Source organism: Gaeumannomyces tritici (assembly GCF_000145635.1).
Source record: "Gaeumannomyces tritici R3-111a-1 unplaced genomic scaffold supercont2.21, whole genome shotgun sequence".
Taxonomy (NCBI): domain Eukaryota; kingdom Fungi; phylum Ascomycota; class Sordariomycetes; order Magnaporthales; family Magnaporthaceae; genus Gaeumannomyces; species Gaeumannomyces tritici.
In genome coordinates, this window is record NW_008804565.1 from 3,345 (window position 1) to 13,608 (window position 10,264).

At 26.9% G+C, this 10,264-nt stretch overlaps 1 pseudogene across 1 annotated transcript; it reads right to left on the reverse strand.

Annotated features, from left to right (window-relative positions):
• Positions 1–474: 474 nt before the first annotated feature.
• On the reverse strand, positions 475–546 carry GGTG_20260 (annotated as a pseudogene). Its single transcript has one exon. The product of its transcript is annotated as a tRNA-OTHER (tRNA).
• Between the last annotated feature and the right edge of the window lie 9,718 nt (positions 547–10,264).

Consider the following 10,264-nt stretch of genomic DNA (forward strand, 5'->3'; position numbering starts at 1 on the left):
TAAAGGGCCTTTTTACGCATTTAACCTAGTCCTTTTAGCACCCGGCCCTTTTCCTTCCCGTTACCGTCCTATTAGCTTAGCCTTTTGCGTTTTGGGCTATTTAAAGCGGTAAAATTGGAATTGGGGCTAAAGGTTGCAAAAAAGCTAAAGCTTGTAATTAATATTTAAAAGAAAAAGGGATAATAATCGAATTTATCGGTTTGTGCGTACGCTTGTTGGGGTAAGGTTAAACCCTTCCAAAAGCTTTCCCGTTACCTTTTCTTTAGCTTAACCTTTTGCATTTTAAGCTTCCGAAATGGTGCGAAAGGGGTTAGGAAAGGTTGGGGTTGGAAAGGTCGGAACCGAATTAATTATCGGAATTGTTAATTAATTATGCGTGGGTAAAAATTAATTTGGGCGAAGCCCGTTAACGGGGCGGCCCCTTTCTTTTTCCGGCTTAGCAAGGCGGGCGGCTAAAAAACAAAAAGTCCTTTGTGGTTTCGACGGGATTCGAACCCGTGGTCCTGGCGGGACCGGCCTGGTGCAGAGCCACTGCACCACGAGGCCGCAAAACAAATATTTAAAACCGGTAATTAAAGCTTACAAAAGCATTGTGTAGCAATTTTTAAAAGAGGAACGCACGTTCCTTTAATTTAATTATAATTTAACGGTTGCATTGCTTATTTAAAAAAAGAAATTGAGGAAAAACGGGTTAATAAGGAAAATTAAAAATGCTTGTAAAAAAATATAGCAAAAATTAAAAAGCAAAAAAAAAACCTTACAACGGTAATTACCCGGATATTTTAATAACAAAGCAAAGCGTTAAATTAAATTAAAAAGAAAACCCAAAAAACGGCGATATTAAAAGCATGGAAAAAATAGTAAAATAATTACGGAATAACAATTTGCAATAACGTTAAAACCAATAAAAAGCAATTTAATAAAAAGAGGCTAAACCTTTACCGGAATTTCCATAAAACGCAAAGCTTATTATTTATTTAATTACAAACGGAACGATTAAAGCTTAAAAGTTATTTAGCGTTTTACAAAGTTCTTAGCGTAATAACTTTATATAAATGTTATTAAAAACCGGAAATTGTAATTTACGTGCTATTGCATTGCTTTAATTTGCGGAAGCAAAAAAAAAAGAATTTTACTAAAAAGTAAAGGAAACGGCGAAGCTTTTGCTAAATTAACCCGGTAATGTAACGATAATTACGAAATAATTTATAAAAATAAACCGGGGTTTTAATTACGCTTTATTAAATAGCATTATCGATAAATAAATTAAAAAAAATAGCAAAAAGAAAAAACGCTGGAACAAAACGGCAAAATTTTTTTTTTTAAAAAAAAAGTATTATTATTTTAACCCCAAAAAGCTAAGCCGATTTTAAACTTTATTAAAAAAACCCTTTTAACCATTTTACTAATTACTAATTATGTGTTACAACCAATAATTACCCGGCCAAAAAAGGAAGCCAAAGAAGTAAAGGGTATGCAAATGGTTACCCTTTACTACAAAAAAGCTTAAATAAGCTGGTTTGTAATTTGTTAACAAAATTACAAATTACAAAATTAATTTATAATTTGTTAACAAAATTACAAATTACTAACCCTTAGTAACGTTCGTACAATACCAAATTAAAATATAAAAAGGAGGGATTTTTTATTGTTTTAAATAATTTTTAATTAAAGCTCCAGCATTAATTAATTTAAATTAATTTCCAAGTATTTTTTAAAGCAAGCATTTAAACCGTACTTAAAATACCTTGTAAATTTTTTTAATTATCGAAATTACGTACTATTATTTAACACCTTTTAAATGCTTTACTTTAAAAACAAAAGCTTAATTATAACATTTTAATTAATTTTATTTAGCACCCGAACCGGTACCGAACAATAGCTATAGCAACCGAAGCCGGCAAATTTTTTAACGAACGGAAAGCGCTTTAATTATAAAAGCAAAACGTACGACATAACCAACATAATAAAAGCCAAAACCGCTTTTGTAGCTATAATAACCGATATTATTTAATTTAAACAATACATTAACGTTTCGCAAACGGCAATTAAAAGTTATAAATTTCCAACCTTTAACCGGTATAATAAAAAAAGGACATTTAACGCTTTTTTTACGAAATGCTAAAAATACTTTGCGTTTTACCAAATTTAATTTAACATTAAAAAGCAAAAGGTTATTTACGCAATTACCCGTTTTAACGGCAAAATTAAGGAATAATTCGAACTTGTATAAACGAACTTTTTTAAAAAATACAACAATAACCGCGAAAAAACCCAAATTATTTTTGCTAGCTTTAACCGTTTAAAAAAAAAATTTAACGTTTTTAGCCAAATCGATAAAAAAGATTAACGGAACGAAAGCTATTCCAATTTCGATAAAAAAGCGCGGCTTTCGTATACGTTTTTAAATTCCAACGCTTTGTTAATAAATTTAATTAAATTAATTTAACCAAAATTGCTTATTTTTACGCAAAATTGCATAATAACGTAAAAAATAAGGGTTTTAAAATGAAAAAACCCAAATATTTTACCAATTACGTTAAAACCGTAATTAAAACTAGCAACCGCTTTTACAAGCGTTGTTTAAAAAAAAAAAGCTAAAAAACAAAACCAATAATAAATAGTAATTAACCATAATAACAGTTTAACCGCAATAAAATTATAATTTATGATTTTTATTTAAGCTTTATAAATTTTAGCGCAAATGTTACGCATTAAAGCAGCGGAAAGCGCAAATTTTAAAATCCCAAAAACGGGAAATGTTTTAAATGCGGCAAACCAAAACATATTAAACGAAATTGCCCCAAGCAATAAAAGCAACGAAGGCTCGTTAAATAAAAAAAAAAGGCTAATAAATAGCGGTTATTAAAAAACGGTTAAACCAGGAAATAGCGAATATTTCGGCCCCGCGTATTTTTAAACCATTTGCATTAACGATAGCTATTTTACGTACCAATTTAATAAAAAAAAAAGGTATTACTTTTGCAAGCATTTAGCAATAACCAAACGAAAAACACCTTTTAATTTTTAACGCAATAATTTCGTAAATTTAAGTGCTAAAAATAACCAAATTTAAATTAACCGGCATATTAAAAAAAATCAAACTTACAATTACTTTTATTTAAAAATTTGGTAAAAGCCGCAAAACAAAATAAAGTTTTAAATTTATTGGTACAAAATTAAAAAGCAAGCAACGGCGCCGCTTAAGCTTAATTAAACCCAAAGTTATAAGCAAAAGCCAATACTTTTAATTAGCTTGTTTAAATTACCGAAAAACCAAAACCAAATAGCAATACAAACGCGGCAATGGCTAAAAACGGGTTTAGCAATAACCTTATTCCGGAATTAGTAAATTTCGAAAAAAAGGAAAACGTTAATGCAAAAAAACCCATTATAGCTAATATGGTAAAAATTTTTTACTAACCAAAAGCAAACGTTGCTTAAGCTAACGCTAGCCCCAAAATTTAAAAAACGAATAGCGTTTATATGTAGCCCGTTTAATAGCAACGAAAACGAAAGCGTAAAAAACTTTCGCCAATACGTTCGAAAGTTAAGCATAACCATAAAATAATTAAAACGTGCTTATAACAAAAAAAAATTTCGAAATTACCAAAAAAAAAGGCCATAAAGCGTAAATTTTTAAAGCTTTTAGCAATATGCAAAGTAAAAAGGACTTAAAAAAAGCAATTATTACCATTTTAAAATTGCAAAAACGAAAGCGCATTACGTTAAGCAAAGAATTACCATTTTTATTTTAAAGGATAAAAAAGGTTTTTATACGCCCCCATTTTAACCAATAACTTTTTTGCAAGCAATAAATTTGGTTGGAATAAAATTTAAATACAAAAATGCTTTTAAAATGTAAAATTACCAAACGAAAACGGTATTTTACAAGAAATTACCCCCGCCGATAACAATTATAAAAAGTTTATAAATTGGTTTAGTAAATAAATGCTTTAAAAAGTATCGTACCGAAAACATTTTAAGCTAATAGCTTACAAACGAAATTAAATAACCCGGTTACGCAATAATTTGCAAAACGAAAATTATAATAGCATTAGCTTTAATTACCAAAAATTATTTATATTTTTTTTGGGTTAAATGTTATTACATTAATTGCTTAATATATTTGGTTTAAAAAGTAAAACCCAATTTTTTCCCGTACCGATAAACCAACGGGCTTATTATTAAATTACGTTTGGTTTGGCAATTACTTTATTAAAAAGCAAATTACCAATACGGAAAAGCCATAATGTTTAAATTAAATACTTATTACTTTATGCTTTGCGTAATACGGGTAATGCTTTAGCAAAAATGCAAAAAAATGGAATGCAAAATATACGTAATGCAAAAAGTAAAGGTTTAGCAAAACGGGTTTAAACATTTATATTAACCTAACCAAATTAACAAAAAGCTTTGGGTTAAATATAACGGGAAAAAATTAAGTTTACGCAATTAAAATTATTTTGGAAAGTACCGGAAATAAGTAACAACCCTTTTTTAGCTTTAAATTTAACATTTTCAAATTATACTTAAAAATTAAAAAATTTACCCGATATAAGAGCACGGGAAAAATTACAGCAAGTAATAAAAACTTTAATAATAACAATTAATTTTATAAAACGATATTTATACATTTAAATACAATAAGAAAACCACCGGTTTAAAGTTATAATTAATTGCAAAGCTTAAAGCAATTACGTAATGCTATAAGCATTACGGCGGTTCGGTATTTTTATACGTAAAAAAAACAAGCTATACGTTTTAAATACTATTAAATAAAAACCCGTTGTACATAATAACAAATGGATTAATATTAAATCTAATTACTTTAATTGCTAATATTAAAAACGAACTTTTTAAATTAAATTTAATGTATTGCCAATAAAAAATAACATTGTTTTTAAAAAGATTTAATTAAAAAAACAAAATTTAAAAATAAATTAAGCAATAAACCAAATCCAATAAAGCTTTTATTAATTACCAATAATATTTAACAGCCAAAAATCGCGCGCAATAAAAAAACAAACCCAAATAAAAATATTTTAACAAAAACAAAACAAAGCAATAACCTTTAGCATTTATTTTTAAAAAAAAATACAACGCAATTTAACGGTATATGTAAAAAATCATTATAACAATTAGTTAAAGTATTTCCAAAATAATATCGATATTGGAAAATATTTTAAAAAAGCTTAAAAATAAAGCTACCAAAATACGAACTTTTTAATTACAAAATTAAATTTAAACCAAAAGCATAGTTTAAATACCATAAGTTATATTAATTTAACCCCAAGCAATAAAAAAAGCTAAAACGGTAATTTTAAAAGGATATGGAAAAAGGCAATATTTAGTTTTCCAATTTTTTTATAAAATAAAAAATTTTATTTACTCCAAAAAACGGCCAAAAAAATATATATTAACTACAACCGTTTAAATAAAGCTACGATAAAAAATTAATATCCTTTGCTTTTATCGATAAATTACAAAACAAATTTAGCAAAGCCCAATACTTTACAATGTTAAACTTTCGATAAGCGTACGGCTTATTACGGATTAAAAAATGACAAAAATGGATAACCGTTTTCCGAACCAAATTCGGAATATATAAAATTTTGGTAATAACTTTTGGTTTTATTAACGCACCAGCAACCTTTTAATAAATAATTAACCATATGCTTTAAAAGCATTTTAACATATTCGTTTTAACATATTTAAACAATATTTTAATATTTTCGGATACGTTAAAGAAGCATAAATAATATATGCATTAAATGTTGCAAAAGCTTTAAAAAGCAAAGCTTTTGGCCAATGCAAAAAAATGTGTATAGCATACCCAAAAAATGGTATTTTTCGGCTTTGTTATTGCATTAAAAAAAGTTAAAATAAATAAGGCCAAAATTAAGCAAATCGATAATTGGCTGGTATTAACGAACGTACGGAACGTACGCGCGTTTTTGGGCTTTTTTAATTTTTACTAACGGTTTATTTAAAGCTTTAACAATAAAGTTATATTATTTACCAACTTTACCAAAAACGATACCCAATTTTTTTGAGAAATACAAAAACAACCCGTTTTTAAACAATTTAAAAATGCGATTTTCCAAAAGCTAATATTGGTTATTCCCAAGGTTCGGAATTTAGTTAAAAGTTATTAGTTAAAGTTATAACTTTTTTAGTTAAGTTAGTTACAATTAACAAAATAACTAACTAATGACTGACTTTTTTTTAATTAACTAACTAAAATGACTTCGCAAGTTATTTCCAGTCATTTTTAGCACAACTTTACATAAATTTGCATAATATTTAAGCATTTTTAATTTTGAAACCAAATTAATATTAACGTAAAAATGCAATAAAAAATAGTAAAATAATAAATTAAAGTAATATTAAAAATAATAATAATAAAAGCATTAAAAAAGTAATAAACAATAAAAACAATAGTAAATATAATAGTAAAAACGGTAATAAAAATAATAATAAAACCGGTAATAAAAGTAATAATAAAAATAATAATAAAAACGATAATAAAAGCGGTTATAAAAGTAAAAATAATATAAATTTACTTATTTAACATTCCGAATCGTTATTTTCGCTAAAATATTCTTCTTTTTGTTGTAATTCTTTTTGTAAAATCGATATATCGCTTATATTCCAGCTTTTTAATAATAATATTTTACGGCTTGTTTCCGATTTTAATTTATTACGGCTTGGGGTTATAATATTAGTAGCAGCAGAAAATAACCCTTCGATTGCAGCCGAAGTAGCTGGAATTGATAAATATTTTTTAGCTAATATACTTAATATTGGAAAGCGTTTTTCGTTATTTTTCCAATATAATAAAATATCCTGGCTTTCATCGTATATATCTTCGTTTAAAAATATTAAATATTCATCGTCTTTTTGCTTTTTCTTCCCTTTAAATAATTCGGTATCAAAATCGCTATTATTATTATTATTATTACTAATTTTTGCATAAAAACTAGTATTTAATTTATCGAACAAATCGGTTATATTTAAAAGGCTTATTTCGTTTTTTAATTTTATATATTCAAATTTTAATAACGCTTTTGCATCGTTTTCAATATTGGGATAAAAATTAAGCAATTCGTTATTTTTAAAATGCGATAATTTATATCGCGGATCCAATATAATCGATAACATATAAAACCGATATTTTTTAAATATATTATTAGTTGGATTTTCCGGAAAATATTTATCCAATTTTTTTCTTCACGATTCGATTGCAATAATATAAGCATTGTAATAATTATTATTATTACAATTTAATCGGTTTTTTTGTTTAAAACCCGATATTAAATTACATAATTTTTTATAAATGCGATATATATATGAAAAGGTAATATTAATAGTAGTATATATTTGCCTTTGTAGTTTTATAGTAAGTTTAACAAATATTTCAAATATAGGAATTAAATTGTTTAATTAATTCCGCTAGCGCTAAAATCTTATTCGTTTTAAAAAAGGACGGAAAGTTTCGTTTTTGTATCGATTATTAAAGTTTTAATAAAATTATTGAAAAAACCCGGTTAACATTTCCGTTAATTTACGAAATATTTAACCGGGTGTTTAAAAACCAATACTTTACCAAGCTAAATTTAGAAAACGCTTATTACAAAATACGGATTCGATAAAAAAACGAATAAAAAACCGTTTTCCGTTGCAAATATAAACATTACGAATATTTAGTAATGCTTTTTGGCTTAATTAACGCCCCGGTAACGTTTTAAAGCTTTATTAATATAACGTTTAAAAAATTAATTAAAAGCATTTGCATTGTATATTTAAATAATATTTTTATTTTTTTAAAAATACGGGAAAAGCACTGTAAAGCAATAAAAACGGTGCTACAACGATTTAAAAAGTACAAATTTTACGTTAGCCCGGCCATATGCAAATTCGAAACGGATAATATTAACTTTTTAAGCTTTAAAATAATTAAATTTAAGGTTAAAATTTTGCCGAACAAAATTATTACAATCCAAAAATAAAAAATACCGGAAAGCATTAAAAACGTGCAAATGTTTTTAGCTTTACGGGTTATTACCGGAAATTTATAAAAGGTTACGCAAAAATTACCGCGCTTTTAACGAACTTTTTTAAAAAGGATATAGCGTTTTATTTAAAAAGCATTGCGAAAATAGCGATGTGCAAATTAAAATTGCTATTTATAAAAGCCCCGGTGCTAATGCATTTCGATTTATCGAAACCGCTATGCGTAAAAGCCAACGCGTTAGCTTTTGCGATAAAAGCGATATTGCTGCAATTACAAAACGGTTAGTAGCACCCGGTAATTTATTTATAGAAAAAGCTGCGTTAAAAAAAGCTACGATATGCAATTTCCAATTTCGAATTATTGGTTATCGTAAAGGCTTTCGAAAAGTAACAACATTATTTAGCTTATTTATAAAAAATTGTTAAAATAATTACCAACCATTTAAACTATACTTATATTTTAACAAAAAAAAATAACAAAACGTTAAACGAAATGGTTCGAAAATTTAACAAAATATAATTTTATAATTAAATAAAAGTTTAAATACCGGAACCCCGTAAATGGCTTGTTAAACCGTTTTTAAAATATGCTTTTAAACGGAAAAGCTAATATAGCAAAGGAAAAGTTCCGGGGCGATTTGCTAGTTAAATTCCGAAAAGCAACCTAAATAAAAACAACCATTACCGAAAAAAATACCAAAACGATATTAAAGCGCATTTTCGAAATACAAAAAAAAAATAAGTTTATTTAAAGCGGCATTTAAAAAAGCAAGCTTAACGTTTGGAATCCAACGATAACTTATTTCGGTATAAAAAAAAATTTAAATTCCGAATTTAACACCGTTCCAATAAATAATGCTTTAAAAACAATACAATAACCCAACGGGGGATTACAAAAAAATAGCTAAAACTTTCAAAAAATTTAAACGGCAATTTAAATAGTTAAATATAGCTAAAAACGTACGCAAATACGTACGAACGTGTTAAATATGCTAGTAAATAAAGCCGAAAATATAAGCATTTTACGGGTTGTTAATACCGTTGCCCGTGCCAAACCGCCCGAAATAAAAATTATCGATAAATTTTATTGGAAAATTTTCAACGTTAGTAAATAAAACCGGCAAAAAGCGTAACGCAATATTAATAATAATAAACCGGTTTATTAAATATAGCTTTTTTATTTTAACATTTACGAAATTAACCAATAAAAAATTGGAAAGCTTTTTATTTACATACGTTTAAAAATAATTAAAAACGCTTAAAAGGATTATATTAAACCGAAATAAATTATTTACAAACGGGTTTTAAATAATTTTCGCCGGATATTTAAAGGTTACGGAAAAACTTTCGATAGCGTATTACTTACAAACCGATAAATAAACGGAACGAACGAACCAAACGGTAAAGCATTAATTTAAATGCTTTTATTGCAAAAAGCAAAATAATTAAGCGTTATTATTGCATTTAGCAACGTAAATGCATAATATAAACGTACATTTAAAGTTGCAAAAAACCTTAGCGTTTTTGCTAATAAGGTTTTACCCGCAAAAGCTTTATAATTTTTAAGTAATTAAAAAAAAAGGTTTAATAACGGTTAAAATTAAAGCGGGGGCTTTGGAAGCAATTAAAAAGCAAGCCGAAAAATTGTTGGAAAAAGCAAATAATACGTATAAAAAGTATTATAACAAAAGCAAAACCCCGGTGCTTTTCGGGGTAAAAAATTGGGTATTGCTAAATACGGCAAACAATAAAATAAAAAGGCCTTTATATATATAAATTTATTTACCCCTTTCGAGCTGTATAGCCCATGGGGAGCATTACGGATCGGGGTAGCTATTTAAAGGTAAAAACCGTGCTTTTAACCGATAGCTATTTGGTATAAAGCCGGGTAAAAACTCCTTTCCTTTAAAGTATTTTTTATTCCGCATCGTTTTCGTAAGTAATTGTTTGTAAGGTGTTTTTCGCATTTCCAAACGTTTGGTAAAAAAAAAGTTGTTATTGTTCGAAACGAGGTATTATGGTTTGGTTGGAAGTTGGTTTGTTCGTTGCATTTAGGTTGCGTTGTTAAATGCACGTTTCCGTGCCAATTTAAAGCTTTCCCGTTATTCTTTCCTTTTTTATTAACTTTAGCAAATGGGTTAATATATTGCGGTTTTTTCCGCCTTTTTTTTTTAATCCTTTACGCAATTTTACCAAAAAATATTATTAACAATTGCAAAATAGCAATAGCAATAACCGTTGTAAGTTC